Genomic DNA, 17,258 nt, shown 5'->3' with positions numbered 1-17,258 from the left:
GGGGGCGGTGGTGGTCGGGGCTAGCGGGGGCGATGGGGTCGGCGGCGGGGGCGGCGGGCACGGGGACAACGGGCACGAGGGCGCCGCGGGTGAGGTGTGGGAGAGAGAGAGAGAGAGGGAGAGAGAGAGAGAAGAGAGAAAGAGGGTGGGGTGTGGGGCCGACCTTTTTTTGTTAGGTTTAATTTCTTTGCCGTCTGCTAGAAGACGACAAAGAGAGTAGCTAGTGGGGTGGGGCCAGGGGGAAACGACCGTTAGGTTGGCTATTATCTTAGCCGCCTGCTAGCAGATGTCAAAGAAAGTGGTCATTAGGTGGTTCTCGTTAGTGGGCCACCCTTCCTCTTTGTCGTCTGCTAGCGGACGAGAATGCTTCTATGCCGTCCGCTAGCAGACGGCAAAGAGTTGGTTGACGGAAAATATGATCTTTGCCATCAGCTATTTCTTTGCCGTCATTTTTCTTTAAGCTAATGGAAAAGACCTTCTTTGCTGTCAGCTAGCTGACGGCAAAAGTTGGCTGACGGCAAAGACCTTCTTTGCTGTCAGCCAGCTAACGGCAAAGAGTTGGCTGACAGCAAAGATCCTGTTTCCAGTAGTGATTGCAACAGGCTTAACATCATCATAAGTCATGTTTTGTAAATTTGTAGCCATTGAAATACAACTGTTTAAAAATGGATTCAACTCTTAAAAGGTAGGGTTAAACATCACAAGGCAAGTGCTGCCAAAGTAGAGAATGGCCCAGTTGTCTATAAAAAGGTAGGGAAAGTAGCTAAAAAATGTTAGGCATGTTTACTAGAACATGTTTAATACATCGACCGTACAGAACATAGCCATTAATTGCAACTGGTACTGGTAAGATTGAACTGGTGAGTACATACTTGGTAAGTCCTGAGAGGTAGTTGCTAGGGCACTTCATCTTGGCCAAAGCCCACCCAAAGTCAGCGGCGGCGGAGGCGAGCTGTTCCTCTAGGTCGAAGCATGGATCAGTGCCACTCACATGTGTACCTACAGGCAACCAGTAAATGGTAGAAGTTAAACTGCAATTTCATAAATGATGTGAAATACTATAAGACATGGGATGCAGCTAACCTCGACGGCAAACAACAATATCAGCTGTTATGACCCTCCGTAAGTACATGGACACGCATGTTAGGTACAACAGGGTTAGCATCCAGTAAAAATAGCAAATGGGCACCCTATCTAGTGATATCCCGAGTCATGTATTGTAAGTCTGTTGCTGGTATTGCTGAAATTGAGCTGGACACGGTAATATTTGAACATCACACAGTGTGCAGTACTAAAATAAACAAGGTACGAACATGCTTAATACATCAACCATACAAATCATAGCTGTTGCAAGTGGTATTGGTAAGATTTAGCTGGTCAGTCTTACATGTTAAGTCATGGGGGGTAGTCGCTGGGGCACTTCATCTGGGCTAGAGCCTGCACCATGTCGGCGGTGGCGGAGGCTAGGTGTTCCTTCGGGTCAACACACACAATGGCCATCGCGCCATGGACCACCATCAGCTCCTGGCGGTGGGGATTTTGAGGCATGAGGATGTTTCGCAGGCGTCATTTAAGCAATCAGGCTGGGGCTGTGATAGAGATCGATGGGTTACCTGACTGGATCCGAGTAGAACATAGATGTGGTTGAAGCTGTGGTTGCGGCGGCGGCAATTTGAGCTGCCAGTAGGGGGCGCGGGGGGGGGGGGATACTGAGGAAATTTGATGGGTGGGGATGTGGTTGGAGGAATAAATTCCGAAATCGCGCGCCTAATGAAAATTTCGCTGCGGAACTTGAAACTTGGGCGGGGGAAACACAAAACACAGACGAAGCCCGCAAAATACTCGTGTGCGAGAACATAAAATTGGCAGATCCCGTCTCCAAAAAAATGTACACGTGTAGTTGATTTTTTAGGTCAATGGTACATCTGGTTTATTAGGAAACATCACATAGGTAGCTCACTTATGGATCATTAACGCAAAAAACGCAGATGGATACTGCATAGAAACTGTGTTTTGTGATCTTCTATTGATTAACGCAAAAAATGCACACGGGCAGACATGCTAATCAACGCTCAAAGCCCTCAAAACATGCTCTTACCGACATTGTACATTAATACTACAAACTTAACATATTACTGGTAATTTTCTCTAATACTACAAACTTAAACTACTTCTCACATGCTGCCACCGGGGCATGCTGGCCACACGCTGGCGTTCTCCTTCCAACCTTATAGGCAGTAGCCCACCATGCTTCGATCTCCACCAAGCTCTCCTCACCACTGTGCACGGCCTCTTCTTTGTTGCGGCGGCGGGACTCTCTTTTCTTGACTGCTTTCTGCCTTTTCAGCTCCTTCTGTGCGGCTTTGGCCGCCTCTAGATCCACCATGCATTCGGCCATGGTAGCCTCAAAGTCCGCCCATGAAACTGTGTGGTCGGCGGCGGCGATGAAATTGGCGCGACGAGATGCCATCACTTCCTTACCATGTATGCGGTCGCGGGCGGCGGGGAACGTGGCGTGGCGGGATGCCATCGCCTCCTTACTAGTTACCGTGCGCCGCGGTGCCATGGACGACACTTGGAGAGAGCTTTGGGATGGAGGGGCCGGGCAGCCGTACAGTGCGGTGGTATTCAAGAGCTCAACAACAAACGACAATAGAAATTTGGCTTCCCTTACAATTCCGCTCGTTCATTATCGCACACGGTTCATCTCCGTCGCTTTCGGAAATAGTGTTCGCTGAGCCTATTGTGTGTTGCATTATGATTCTCCGAAGTCCCAGCCACGCGGATCGCACGTTTGCACCATAGGATGCACTGCGATCGAACGGCAATCCATTCCCCTCACATCACACCCGTGTTGTAGCTGGATTAGATTTATATGCGCTAAATTCCTAGAAAATGCACATAATCCCCTAAATATGGTAAATGAGCTTGGAAAAATGCCAAATTTGAACACGATGATTTGCAGGGTGTATGTTCGTCATAGAAAAAAAACTCTAGGGCAAAGAACGAAAAAAATTTGGATTCCCCTTCAATCTTGGTGATTTCCCTCTCGAACGCATGGAATTTCCTCGGTGATGGTTCAATTTATGAAGGGCGTGCATGAGGACACAAGCCAAACCTTCTCAAATTTGTACAAGGGCATGGTGAGGTCATACCATGGCACCATGCCAGGCGTCATGTTTTTCAAGAATTTATTTCATTTTTTATATAGTTGAAAAGCCAATAAACAAACGTTTGTGGTTGACTATTGCCACACATTTCATCCAAATATCTATCCATTCCTTGTAAAAGGCATGAGAATTTACTAAATGGCACGATCATGGTTTTCCAGGCCGTTCTTGTGCACCCTTTCATGCACGGATTGTTTGAACTTGAATTATGTGCATTCATGCCTAGGAAATGCACACAATCCCCTAAATATGGTAAATGGATCCGGAAAAGTGCCAAATTTTAACATGGTGATTTACAAGGTGTATGTTCATCATAGAAAAAAACTCGTGGACAAAGGACAAAGGGAATTTGGATCCCCCTTCAATCTTGGTGATTTCCCCCTCGAAACGGATACATGTCCAACATATCTATAATATTTGATTTTTCCATGCTATTATATTATCTATTTTGATGTTTTATATGCATTAATATGCTATTTTATACAATTTTTGGGACTAGCCTATTAACCTAGAGCCTAGTGCCAGTTCCTGTTTTTTCCTTGTTTTAGAGTTTCGTAGAAAAGGAATACCAAACGGAATAAAACTTTCGCGATGATTTTTCTTGGACCAGAAGACAGCCAGGAGACATGGGGTGCATCTCAGAAGAGCCACAAGGCAGCCACAAGGGTGGAGGGCGCGCTCGGGTGGGAGGGCATGCCCCCGACCTTGTGGTCCCCTCGGTGACCCCTGACCTAGACCTTCCTCCTATATATATTCTCAAATACCCCGAACACTTCCAGGGGAGCCACGAAACCACTTCTCTGCCGCTGAAACCTTCTTTACCTGTGAGATCCCATCAAGGGACCTTTTCCGGCATCCTGCCGGATGGGGATTCAATCACGGAGGGCTTCTACATCAACACCATTGCCTCTCCAATGAAGCGTGAGTAGTTTACCATAGACCTACGGGTACATAGCTAGTAGCTAGATGGCTTCTTCTCTCTCTTTGATTCTCAATACAAAGTTCTCCTCGATGTTCTTGGAGATCTATTCGATGTAATACTCTTTTGCGGTGTGTTTGCTAAAATCCGATGAATTGTGGGTTTATGGTCAGCTTATCTATGAATATTATTTGAATCTCCTCTAAATTCTTTTATGCAGGATTTGATATCTTTGCAAGTCTCTTTGAACTATCGATTTGGTTTGGCCAACTAGATTGGTTTTCTTGCAATGGGATAAGTGCTTAGCTTTGGGTTCAATCTTGCGGTGCTTGATCCTAGTGACAGAAGAGGAACTGACATGTATTGTATTGTTGCCATCGAGGATAAAAAGATGGGGTTTTTATCATATTGTTTGAGTTAATTCCTCTACATCATGTCATCTTGCTTAAGGCGTAACTCCATTCTTTATGAACTTAATACTCTAGATGCATGCTGGATAGCGGTCGATGTGTGGAGTAATAGTAGTAGATGCAGAATCGTTTCGGTCTACTTGACACAGACGTGATGCCTATATTCATGATCGTTGCCTTAGATATCGTCATAACTTTGCGCTTTTCTATCAATTTCTTGGTAGTAATTTGATCACCCACCTTAATAATTTCTATCTCGAGGGAAACCTCTAGTGAAACCTATGGCCCTCGGGTCTATTTTCCATCATATAAGTTCCTGATCTATAATTTTAGTTTCTGATTTACTTTCTTTGCAATCTTTTACTTTCTGTCCCATATCCCAAAAATATTACTTTGCCATTTATCCATCTATATCCGATCTCACTTTGCAAATAACCATGAAGGGACTGACAGCCCCTTTATCGCGTTGGGTGCAAGTTGGTGTTTGTTTGTGCAGGTATTCGGTGGCTTGTCGCGTTGTCTCCTACTGGTTGATACCTTGCTTCTCAAAAGCCGAGGGAAATACTTACTCTACTTTGCTTCACCACCCTTTCCTCCTCAAGGGAAAAGCTAACACAAGCTCAAGAGGTAGCAAAAACCATGAAACTTCCTCGGTGATGGTTCGATTTATGAAAGGCATGCATCACGATAGAAGGAAAACATTCTCCAATTTTTACCAGGGCACAGTGAGGCCATACCATGGCACCACACCAGGTGTCAAGTTTTCCAACCATGTACTTCATTTTTTGTGTAGTTCTTAACCCAGTAAACGACGCATTTATGGTTGACTATTGCCACACATTTCCTTGACATATCTGCCCATTCCTTTTAAAAGGCATGAGAGTGTACTAAATATCACGAGCATGGTTTTCAAGATCCTTCTTCTGCACCTTTTCATGCACCAATTGTTCGAATTTGAATTATGTGTATTAATGCCTAGAAAATGTACATAATCCCATAAATATGCTAAATGAGCACGAAAAAATTTCAAATTTGAACACGTTGCATTTGAGGTGGTATGTTGATCGTTGGAAAAAAACTGAATGACAAACTAGGACGGAAATTTGGATTCCCCTTCAATCTTGGTGATTTCCCTCTCGAAAGCATGGAACTTCCTTGGTGATGGTTCGATTTATGAAGGGCGTGCATGCTGACATAAGACAAACCTTCTCAAAAAAATTCTAGGGCATGGTGAGGTCATACCATGGTACCATGCTAGGCGCCATGTCTTTCAAGCATTTATTTCATTTTTTCTATAGTTGAAAACCCAATAAACAAACGTTTGTGGTTGACTATTGCCACACATTTCATCGAAATATCTGCCCATTCTTTGTAAATGGCATTAAAATTTACTAAATGGCACGAGCATGGTTTTCCAGGCCGTTCTTGTGCACCCTTTCATGCACCAATTGTTTGAACTTGAATTATGTGCATTAATGCCTAGGAAATGCACATAATCCCCTAAATATGGTAAATGAACTCAGAAAAGTGCCAAATTTGGACACGGTGATTTGCAGGGTGTATGAAAGATCAACTTTTCGGCCTTCCCATTGAAGGTGCCGCGTCCCATCTTAAAAATTTCATTGATTTATGTGATATGCAAAATAAGAAAGATGTCGATAATGATATTGCTAAATTTAAGCTATTTCCGTTCTCGTTTAGGGATCGCGCTAAAACTTGGTTTTCACCTTTGCCTAAAAATAGTATTGATTCAGGGAACAAGTGTAAATATGCTTTTATTTCCATGCAGTTTCCTCCTGCTAAGATCATCTCCCTTAGGAACGATATGATGAATTTTAAGAAACTTGATCATGAACATGTTGCACAATCTTGGGAGAGGATGAAGTTGATGATTAGAAATTGCCCTGCGCATGGTTTGAATTTGTGGATGATTATACAAATTTTTTATGCTGGATTGGATTTTGTTTATAGAAATCTTTAAGATTCGGCCGCGGGAGGCACTTTTATGGAAATTACTTTAGGAGAACCTACTAAACTCCTAGATAATATTATGGTTAATTATTCTCAATGGCATACAGAAAGATCTTCCACTAGTACAAAGTGCATGCAATTGAAGAGATTAATGTTTTGAGTGGAAAGATGGATGAGCTTATGAAACTATTTGCTAGCAAGAGTGCTCCTATTGATCCTAATGATATTCCTTTGTCTACTTTGATTGAAAACAATAATGAATCTATGGATGTGGATTTTGTTGGTAGGAACAATTTTGGTAATAACACGTATAGAGGTAATTTCAATCCTAGGCCATTTCCTAGCAATTCCTCTAATAATTATGGTAATTCCTACAACAATTCTTATGGAAATTATAATAAAATTCCCTCTGATTTCGAGAATATTGTTAAGAATTTATAAGTTTGCAAAAGAATTTCAATGCTTTGATTGAAGAAAAATTGCTTAAGATTGATGATTTTGCTAGGAACGTGGATAGAATTTCTCTTGATGGTGATTCTTGGAAACTTAGATCTATTCCACCTAAGCATGATATCAATGAGTCTCTCAAAGCCATGATAATTTCCATTGATGAATACATTGAGAGAACCGCTAAGATGTGTGCTAAAAAAGATTGGTTTATGGAAGCGTGTTCTTCTAGTTTCCGTGAAAATAATGATGAAGATCTTAAAGTAATTGATGTGACTCCTATTGAATCATTGTTTTCCAATGTAAATCTTGATAAAGATGGGACTGTAGATGAGTCAACTTTAGTTAGAAGGCGTCCCAATGATTCAGAGTTTCTAGATCTTGATGCAACAATTGATAAAAGTGGGATTGGAGAGGTCAAAACTTTAGGTAGCAATGAACCCACTCTTTTGGATTTCAAGGAATTTAATTATGATAATTTTTCTTTAATAGATTGTATTTCCTTGTTGCAATCCATGTTGAATTCTCCTCAAGTTTATAATTAGAACAAAGCTTTTACTAAACATATCGTTGATGCTATGATGCAATCTTTTGAAGAAAAGCTTGAACTGAAAGTTTCTATCCTAGAAAACTTTATGATGAGTGGGAACCTACTATTAATATTAAAATTAAAGATTATGAGTGCTATGCTTTGTGTGATTTGGGTGCTAGTGTTTCCACGATTTTGAAAACTTTATGTGATGTGTTAGGTTTCTGTGAATTTGATGATTGTTCCTTAAATTTGCATCTTGCGGATTCCACTGTTAAGAAACCTATGGTAAGGATTAATGATGTTCTTATTGTTGCAAATATGAATATGTGCTCATACATTTCATTGTTCTTGATATAGATTGCAATCCTACATGTCCTATTATTCTTGGTAGACCTTTCCTTAGAACTATTAGTGCAATTATTGAAATGAAAGAAGGAAACATTACATTTCAATTTCCATTAAGGAAAGGCATGGAAAACTTCCCTAGAAAGAAAATTAAATTGCCTTATGAATCCATTATGAGAGCCACTTATGAATTGCATGCCCAAGATGACAATACTTAGATCTATTCGTGTTTTATGCCTACCTAAGGGCGTTAAACAATAGTGCTTGTTGGGAGGCAACCCAATTTTATTTTTGTTCTTGCTTTTTAGGTCCTGTTTTGCAATAAATATTTCATCTAGACTCTGGTTAGATGTGGTTTTGCGTTTTAATTAGTGTTTGGGCCAAGTAAGACCTTTGGGATAGCATACAGTGATAGTTGATTTGATCTTGCTGAAAAATAGAAACTTTTATGCTAATGAAAACAATTATCATTTTTAGCAGGGACGTGATAAAATACCGTTTCTCTTTGCAAAAGATTAATAAACAAATTGTATAGGACTTACTAATTTATCAGGATTTTTAAAGTTACAGAAGCATTCAAAATATCCAGATTGCTACAGACTGTTCTGTTTTTGACAAATAATGTTTTTCGTGTGTTGTTTGCTTATATTTGATGCATCTATGGCTAGTATCGGGGGGGGGGGGGTATGAACCATGGAAAATTTAGAATACAATAGATATTACACCAATACAAATAAAGAATGAGTTCACATCAGTACCAAAAGTGGTGATTTATTTTCTTATACTCACGGAGTTTACGAGATTTTCTGTTGAAGTTTTGTGTTGTGATGTTTTCAAGTTTTGGGTAAGGATTCGATGGACAATGGAATAAGGAGTGCCATGAGCCTAATCTTGGGGATGCCCAAGGCACCCCAAGGTAATATTCAAGTAGGCCAAAAGGCTTAAGCTTGGGGATGCCTCGGGAAGGCATCCCCTCTTTCGTCTTCATATATCGGTAACTTTACTTGAGGCTATATTTTTATTCACCACATGCTATGTGTTTTGCTTGGAGCATCTTGTATGATTTGAGTCTATGCTTTTTAGTTTGCCACAATCATCCTTGCTGTACACACCTTTTGGGAGAGACATGCATGAATCGTGATTTATTAGAATACTTTATGTGCTTCACTTATATCTTTTGAGCTAGGCAATTTTGCTCTAGTGCTTCACTTATATCTTTTTAGAGCACGATGGTGGTTTTATTTTAAAGAAATTGATGAACTCTCGTACTTCACTTATATTACTTTGAGAGTCTTTATAACAACATGGTAGTTTTCTTTGGTTATAAAATTAGTCCTAATATGATAGGCATCCAAGAGGGATATAATAAAAACTTTCATATAAAGTGCATTGAATACTATGAGCAGTTTGATTCCTTATGATTGTTTTGAGATATGAAGATGGTGATATTAGAGTCATGCTAATAAGTAGTTGTGAATTTGAGAAATACTTGTGTTAAGGCTTGTGAGTCCCGTATAATGCACGTATGGTGAATCGTTATGTAACGAAGTTGGAGCATGAGATGCTTTTTTGATTGTCTTCCTTATGAGTGGCGGTCGGGGACTAGCGATGGTCTTTTCCTACCAATCTCTTCCCCCAGGAGCATGCACTTAGTACTTTGTTTCGATGACTAATAGATTTTGGCAATAAGTATGTGAGTTCTTTATGACTAATGTTGAGTCCATGGATTATACACACTCTCTCCTTTCCGCCATTGCTAGCCTCTCTAGTACCGCACAACTTTCGCCGGTACCATAAACCCACCACATATCCTTCCTCAAAACAGCCACCATACGTACCTATTATGGCATTTCCATAGCCATTCTGAAATATATTGCCATGCTACTTTCCACCGTTCCATTTATTATGACATGTTCCATCATTGTCATATTGCTTTGCTTGATCATGTAATTGACATCATATTTGTGGCAAAGCTAGCATTCATCAATTTTTATACATGTCGCTCTTGATTCATTGCACATCCCGGTACACCGCCGGAGGCATTCACATAGAGTCATATTTTTGTTCTAGTATCGAGTTGTAATTTTTGAGTTGTAAGTAAATAGAAGTGTGATGATCTTCATTATTAGAGCATTGTCCCATGAGAGGAAAAAAAGAGAAAAGGCTAAAAAAAGAGAAGGCCCAAAAAGAAGGGGAAAAGATAAAAAATGAGAGAAAAAAGAGAGAAGGGACAATGTTACTATCCTTTTTGCCACACTTGTGCTTCAAAGTAGCACCATGATCTTCATGATAGAGAGTCTCCTATGATATCACTTTCATATACTAGTGGGATTTTTTTTCATTATAGAACTTGGCTTGTATATTCCAACGATGGGCTTCCTCAAAACGCCCTAGGTCTTCATGAGCAAGCAAGTTGGATGCACACTCACTTAGTTTTATTTTTGAGCTTTCATAAAATTATAGCTCTAGTGCATCTGTTGCATGGAAATCCCTACTCACTCACATTAAAATCTATTAATGGGCATCTCCACAGCCCGTTGATACGGCTAGAACTACAAAAAAAGACACATCCGTGACATTTTGGGCCGAACAATTTTTTTTCTGTCATACTTATGACACTTCTACGACGATAATTGTGACAAAACCCGGTATCATCATAGATGTGGTGGGGTCCTACTTCTATGACAAAAAATCATGACAGAAAATGGGCTTCTCGTACGTACATGTGTGTGCGCGAGGTGTTGGGCTCTAACTGAACCTGAGCGAGGCGTTGGGCTCTAACTGAACCCGAGCGATTGCACTGCAGGCTACGCGTTACTGAACCCGAGTGATCGATCGATGGCTGTTAACTGAACCCGATCGAGCGATTCCTTCGCTACTGCTGCTAATTGAAGCCGATCGATGCTACCTCTGGATGAACAGTGAGCATTGGGGGGGGGTTGGATGAACAGTTCCCAGTGAGGGTGGATGAACAGGACCCCGTGGTGTTGCCTCTGGATGAACAGTACCCCGATCGATCGAGCTGGTTGCGGCTGGATGAACAGGACCTCGTGGAGGGCAGGATGAATAGTAGACGCTGGAGGGCAGGATGAACATTAGCCCATGGAGGGGTGGTTGAACAAGAGCTCGTGGAGAGGGCTGGTTGAACAGTAGCCGGTGGAGTAGCGCGCGGTGGAGGCTGGATGAACAGGAGCCCATGGATGAACAGTCGCATATGGAGGCTGGAGGAGGTCGACGATGGATGAATAGTAGCCCGTGGAGGCTGGAGGGGGTCGATGGTGGAGATGAACAATATCCCGTGGAGTCCCGTTTTGCGTTATGCCACACCCCTCCCGATGAATAGGACCCCCGTTTCAAAAGTAGCGCTCCAACACAAGTTCGTTTCCTCCATTTTGCGGTACACCACACCCCTCCCGATCAACAGGACCCCCGTTTCGACCGTAGGAGGTCCCTTTCCTCCGTTTTGTGGTACGCCAGACCCCTCCCGATGAACAGGATCCCATTTCGAACGTGGCCGGTCGAACACAAGGCCGTTTCCTCCGTTTTGCGGTACGCCAGGCCTCGTTTCCATCGGCTATTCTGTCCAAGCCCTCCCGATGAACACGACGCCGCATTTCATTCTGACCCAGCCGGTTGGCTCCCCATGAACACGACGACGATGCTGTTTCTCCGTTCCGACCCTGCCATGTACACGAGCCCTGGCAGTACGTATGCGCGAGTAGGTGTCCAAGACCCTTCCTGTATGTACGTACGTGGCCGTATTTTCTTTCTTGCACACTGGCCGCTGTACGTATGTGTACATGCTACGTGCACGCCTCTACTTCGACACGTGCACGCCTCTACATCGACCAGTATGTGCGTACACGTTCGTGACCAGAATGACAACGCTACGTACGCTTCGACCAGGTGGGTCCCGACTGTCAGGCACTTCCTTGTGTGCGAAGATGTAGCTGGTGGGTCCCAGCAGTCAGGGGGAAATGTTTTTTTTGCGAAATATGGTGGCCCGTCCGGTGGGTCCCCGCTATCAGGTGGAGGAATAATTATTTGGCGCATAATAAGGAGGCACTTCCTTGCTGCGGCTGTGGACCCAGCTGTCAGCCTCTCCACGTACAATCCACTTCCAATGGAAGCCATTCCTTGACCACGTTTACCACGCCGCGCCGAGAGCACCAGGGCGGTGGACGATGGCGAGGCCTAGGAAGGGGACGACACGGAGCCGGGGAAGAAGCGGCAGTGGATGCCCACACATAGAGGAGTATGAGGGTTCACTAGTTCGCTGCAGTGTGAGGCTGTCGTCGCCGGAGAATAACAGGGGGTGTGGGTGAGTAGAGGGATAGCCTGGCCAGCGGTGGGAGTAGTAGGGGGCTGTGAGGCCTTCGTCGCATCGCAGCCGGGCACGGGAGGCGGGAGCACGAGGCACGACCGGCGCTGGTTTGGGCGGTTGGAGCAAGAAGACCAGAGGTTGTAGAAGCACTACGGCTGTTGGATGGACATCGTACGGTCAGTGGAGCTAGAATCGTTCATATTGACTAAGTTGACAAAGCACTCCGTCCCCCTCAACTTAGTAGGCCCACAAGTCATCCTCCCACCAAGGTGGGTCCCAACAAGTAGGGGGAGTATTCATTTTTTGTGCGTAATAAGGAGGCACCTCCGGTGGGTCCGAGCTGACAGCGGGGGAACATTTTTTTCGTGAAATACGTTGGCCCATCCAGTGGATCCCAGCAGTCAGGGGGGATGTTTTTTTGCCAAATACGGTGGCCCGTCCGGTGGGTCCCTGCTATTAGGTGGAGGAATAATTATTTTCCGCGTAATAAGGAGACTCTTCCTTGCGGTTGCCATGGATCCTGCTATCAGCCTCTCTGCCGGTGTCAAAACTGGCGGATCTCGGGTAGGGGGTCCCGAACTGTGCGTCTAAGGCGGATGGTAACAGGAGGCAGTGCACGATGTTTACCCAGGTTCGGGCCCTCTTGATGGAGGTAAAACCCTACGTCCTGCTTGATTGATCTTGACGATAGGAGTATTACAAGAGTTGATCTACCACGAGATCGTAGAGGCTAGACCCTAGAAGCTAGCCTATAGTATGATTGTATGTTGTCCTACGGACTAAACCCTCTGGTTTATATAGACACTAGAGGGGGTTAGGGTTACTCAAGGTCGGTTACAAGGGAGGAGATCTATACATTAGTATTGCCAAGCTTGCCTTCCATGCCAAGGAAAGTCCCATCCGGACACGGGACGAAGTCTTCAATCTTGTATCTTCATAGTCCAATAGTCCGGTCAAAGGATATAGTCCGGCTGTCCGGAGACCCCCTAATCCAGGACTCCCTCAGTAGCACCTGAACCAGGCTTCAATGACGATGAGTCCGGCGCGCAGTTTTGTCTTCGGCATTGCAAGGCGGGTTCCTCCTCCGAATACTCCATAGAAGATTTTGAATACAAGGACATTGTCCGGCCCTGCAAAATAAGTTCCACATACCACCGTAGAGAGAATAATATTTCCATAAATCTAATCTGCTGACACATTTTGACAGCACGACATCATGTCATGGCCAGTTCATTATTTGAACCGTTTTTCTCAACCAGCACCGCACATATCGCGAGGCGGTTTTCTTGACACGTCTTGTCAAAGCAGAGATCGTGTTCCCCTTATTACAGGATTCTCATCAATACAGACGTGGGTTACCCAACCGCGCCATCAATTAGGGCGCTTGGGGAATAAGCGAATTTACCAGGCAAGTGTGGAGGCGTATCACCTCTTCCGCCCTTATGAAGGGACAAAGATTCCTCATTTCTACCCACGCCTTCTTCCTCCTCTCTTATCCATTCTCATGCACTCGAGCTGCAGCGCCCAAGTTTGTGTATTTCTTCTCAAACCACTCCAAGCATGTCCGGAGCAGGAGGCAAGTGGATGGTCTCTTCCGTCACGGAGGAGCACATCGCGAAGTTATGGGAAGCCGGATATCTGGCCGCGGATATCGCACACCGGCTGCCAGATGCGGGGCGGATCATCCCTATGCCCGAACCCCATGAGAGGGTAGTTTTTCTTACCCAGTTTGTCCGCGGACTGGGATTTCCCCTCCACTTGTTTGTCCGCAGGCTCATGTTTTACTACGGGCTGGATTTTCATGATCTGGCCCCCAATTTCATCCTCAACATCTCAGCGTTTATCGTCGTGTGCGAGGCCTTCCTCTGCATCAGGCCCCACTTCGGCCTGTGGCTGAAAACCTTCAATGTTAAACCAAAGGTGGTGGTCGGCCAGCAAGCAGAGTGCAGAGGCGCCATGGTGGGAAAAATGCCTAACGTCACCTGGCTCGAGGGCTCCTATGTGGAGACCATAAAGGGGTGGCAATCGGGGTGGTTCTACATCACCGAGCCACGCGACACCAACTGGGTGGCGGCCCCCAAATTCCGATCCGGAATCCCCACGCGGCTCAACTCCTGGAAAGAGAAGGGCCTGTCCTGGGGTTCTCCGGTAGAGCTGACCGGACTCCAGACCTGCATTAAGAACATGATGAGCAAGAAAATCAAGCTCGTCAACGAGGTCCAGGTCATGCTCTTCCACCGGATCCTCCCGTGTCAACGACGGGCATTCAATTTGTGGGAGTTCAACCCGGCCAAGCACCAGACGCTGTGAGAGCTCTTCGACATGACGCACAAGGACATCTGGAAGGTGCTCTTCAAGGGCAGTGAGGTACCTCCTCCCCTTACCGAGGACCGCGGACTTAACGCAAAGCGCTATGCCAATCCGGTAAGTTTTCATATCTCACAGGATATTTATTTGCCCCAGTTTAATCATGTGCGGGATCTAAGCTTCCACGCCATTAACAGGACTGGGTAAAGACAGCGGAGCAGCTTGATTGCCTAGCCCCCCTGCCTGAAGATCCTGCAGATGCTCTCCTAACGGAGATGCTGGCTTCGGCACCTTATGAGGTGCCGGCGAAGAAGACCAAGAAGAAGGCCCCAGGGACCCGAAAGGGTCTTCGACGCAAGGTTATATTGGACTCATCGTTCGATGACTCCGACGCGCACTCCTCCCACGAAAACAAGGAGGAGGAGGAGGAGGAAAGTTCTCCCCCCAGCTGGGGGAGACAAGAAAAGGAAAGCCGACCCTACCGGGGAGGCTGAAGGGTCCAAGAAGGGGAGGACCCTCCTTCCGAACTGCTCCATGACGGCCGCCTACAGCGGCGACGAGTGGTTACCCATGGAGAAGCCCCTGGCGAAGTCGTAAGTATCCGGACATCATAGTAATTCATGGTATGTTTTATTGGACTGTTTCTGATTACGACGCATATGATTATGCAGTCCGTCCCAAGCTCATCTCGATGTAGATTCATCGGACGGTTCATTGGACTCATCAGATATGAATAGTGATTCACTTCCGACCGCCTCCACCCCTCACCCTATGGACAACGTCGAGGTGTTGTCCCGAAAGGCACTGAGCCGAGGGGAGGTAGTCCTGGGGGCGCCTCGAGGCGACCTTCCGGACCCTAGGCGCAAAGGGAGCAAGACTCCCACGGGATCCAAGTTCGGCCCCCAGCCGAATACTGCCCCGGGACCTTCGGTGGTTCTGGACTCCGGCAGGCGATCCCCCATTAAGGGGGGCAAGCCGCCCGTGCCGGTGTCCTCTGTCCATCCAGAGGCACCGAACAACTTGCTGGAAGCGCTTCGCGGCGCTTCCATCGATGAAGAGCACTGCACTATCATGAGTGCGGTGATCGAGAAAGTTTAGTCCGCCAAAAACGGACTGACCGAAGCTTGCGCCAGCCTCCTAACAGGCTTTGAGGTAAGCAATCAAAATATAAGAAAATATTACCGCATAGACAGTAGCCCTTGATGCTCTGTTCGGCGTTCGCGAAGAAAGGCCGAATAGAGGATCAAATGATGGCTCAGGAGTCTAATCAGAATATGTCTATGTGTATGTGCAGGCTTCACTGCTGGCCGCTGCCGCACGCACTGCGGAGGTCTCTGCAGTGAAGCAGGACCTGGATCGGTCCGAGGACGAGCTCGGCCTTACCAAGAGGCAGCTCGAGGAGAGCAAAGGCAAGCAATACCTTGTCTATATATTTAAAAAGAAGTTCGAGTGTAAATTAATAGGATCATCATGAATTTGCCAGGGGCCACGACTGAAGTGGCGACCCTGAAGAGGGCGTTGTCCGAGGCCGAAGACAAAGCGGCCAAGGAGAACATTGAGTGGGAAAAGCAAGAAGCCCGGGTAGGCGAGGTGCAGCAAGAGCTCGAGGCTCTCTCCAAAAGTACGAGTCCTTGGAGCTTGACTCTAAGACGCGAGAGTCCGAGCTTGCGAAGGCGCTCGAAAGAGCCCGGAGCGCCAAGGCTGAAGCCCACAAGGCCCTCCAGGAGATTGATGCGGTGAAGAAGATAGCAGTGGGTAAGACATTCATTATGCAAAGCAAGCATGTGAAGGAAACTCTCCAGGAGCGTTCGCAGATCTTCCCCGCAGTGTACTGGATGCCGCAGAGTTTTACCGAGCTAAGGAGGGGAGCTCGATGGAAAAGTTGTTATGGTCTCAGTATACTGGGACCGAACACCCAATGCCCTTGAGCGACCAGCTGAAGCAATTGGTCGAGCTTCACAAGGCGGCCGAACAGGCCATGAAGGGTCTGATAGTCCGGATGTGGCCTGGCGAGCCCCTGTCCGGTAGCTACTTCGGTCTGGTGAGGCGGCTTGTGGATGCCTGCCCATGGCTTGAAGTCATAAAGCGGTCCGTCTACATCGACGGTGCACGTAGGGCTTTTGCCCGGGTGAAGGTGCACTGGGCGAAGCTGGACGCCGTGAAGCTGGTGAAGGAGGGGCCGCCGGAGGGCAAGGAGCATCTCTGCCCCGAAATGTATTATGACAGTGTCCTAAAGGGTTCCCGGCTTGTGGCAGATGAATGTGCCAGAGATGTAATTTTTGAATGAACATGCTCATGTGATCCTGTAATGTGAAACGAGTTCATTTGCGCCATGCAATGCTTTTTTTAATTTAAAATATTACCTTTTGTGCGTCCGTTTATAAAATCTGAGAGTTGGCCAGTCGTCGGCTTCTGCCCCCATGTAGCTAGTACTGGGGTGTTCGGGATAAACCTGAGCACTCTTTATCCCAATTTTGTGTCCTTCGAGGGAGGTGTTCAGCACAACGAACCAGGCAATCGGACTATAAGGTTTATCACTCTCACTTAGCCATAGAAGTCTACAATTTTAAATTTTGGCGAAGCCCCTAGTATTCAGAAGGCCGAATTTGGGGCGCTATACACGCCTAAGTCGGGCAAGGCCGACTCCTCGCCCGAAGCGGAAAAAGTCTTTAAGGACTTGAGACCTCTCAAACAGCGACCAGCTCTTGCCTTATCATGACAGTCAGTTTTCGGCTTTCTCTACTGAGGCGCTCGTCCGGAAGAACCGGGACACAATCGCAGTAGTTCTCCCAGCGCTACCTTAGCCGATATAGTGGAACGTAAGGTACCAAAG

The sequence above is a fragment of the Triticum aestivum genome, chromosome 2A (assembly GCF_018294505.1).
Source record: "Triticum aestivum cultivar Chinese Spring chromosome 2A, IWGSC CS RefSeq v2.1, whole genome shotgun sequence".
Lineage (NCBI taxonomy): Eukaryota > Viridiplantae > Streptophyta > Magnoliopsida > Poales > Poaceae > Triticum > Triticum aestivum.
Note: the sequence above shows the minus strand (reverse complement) of the source record.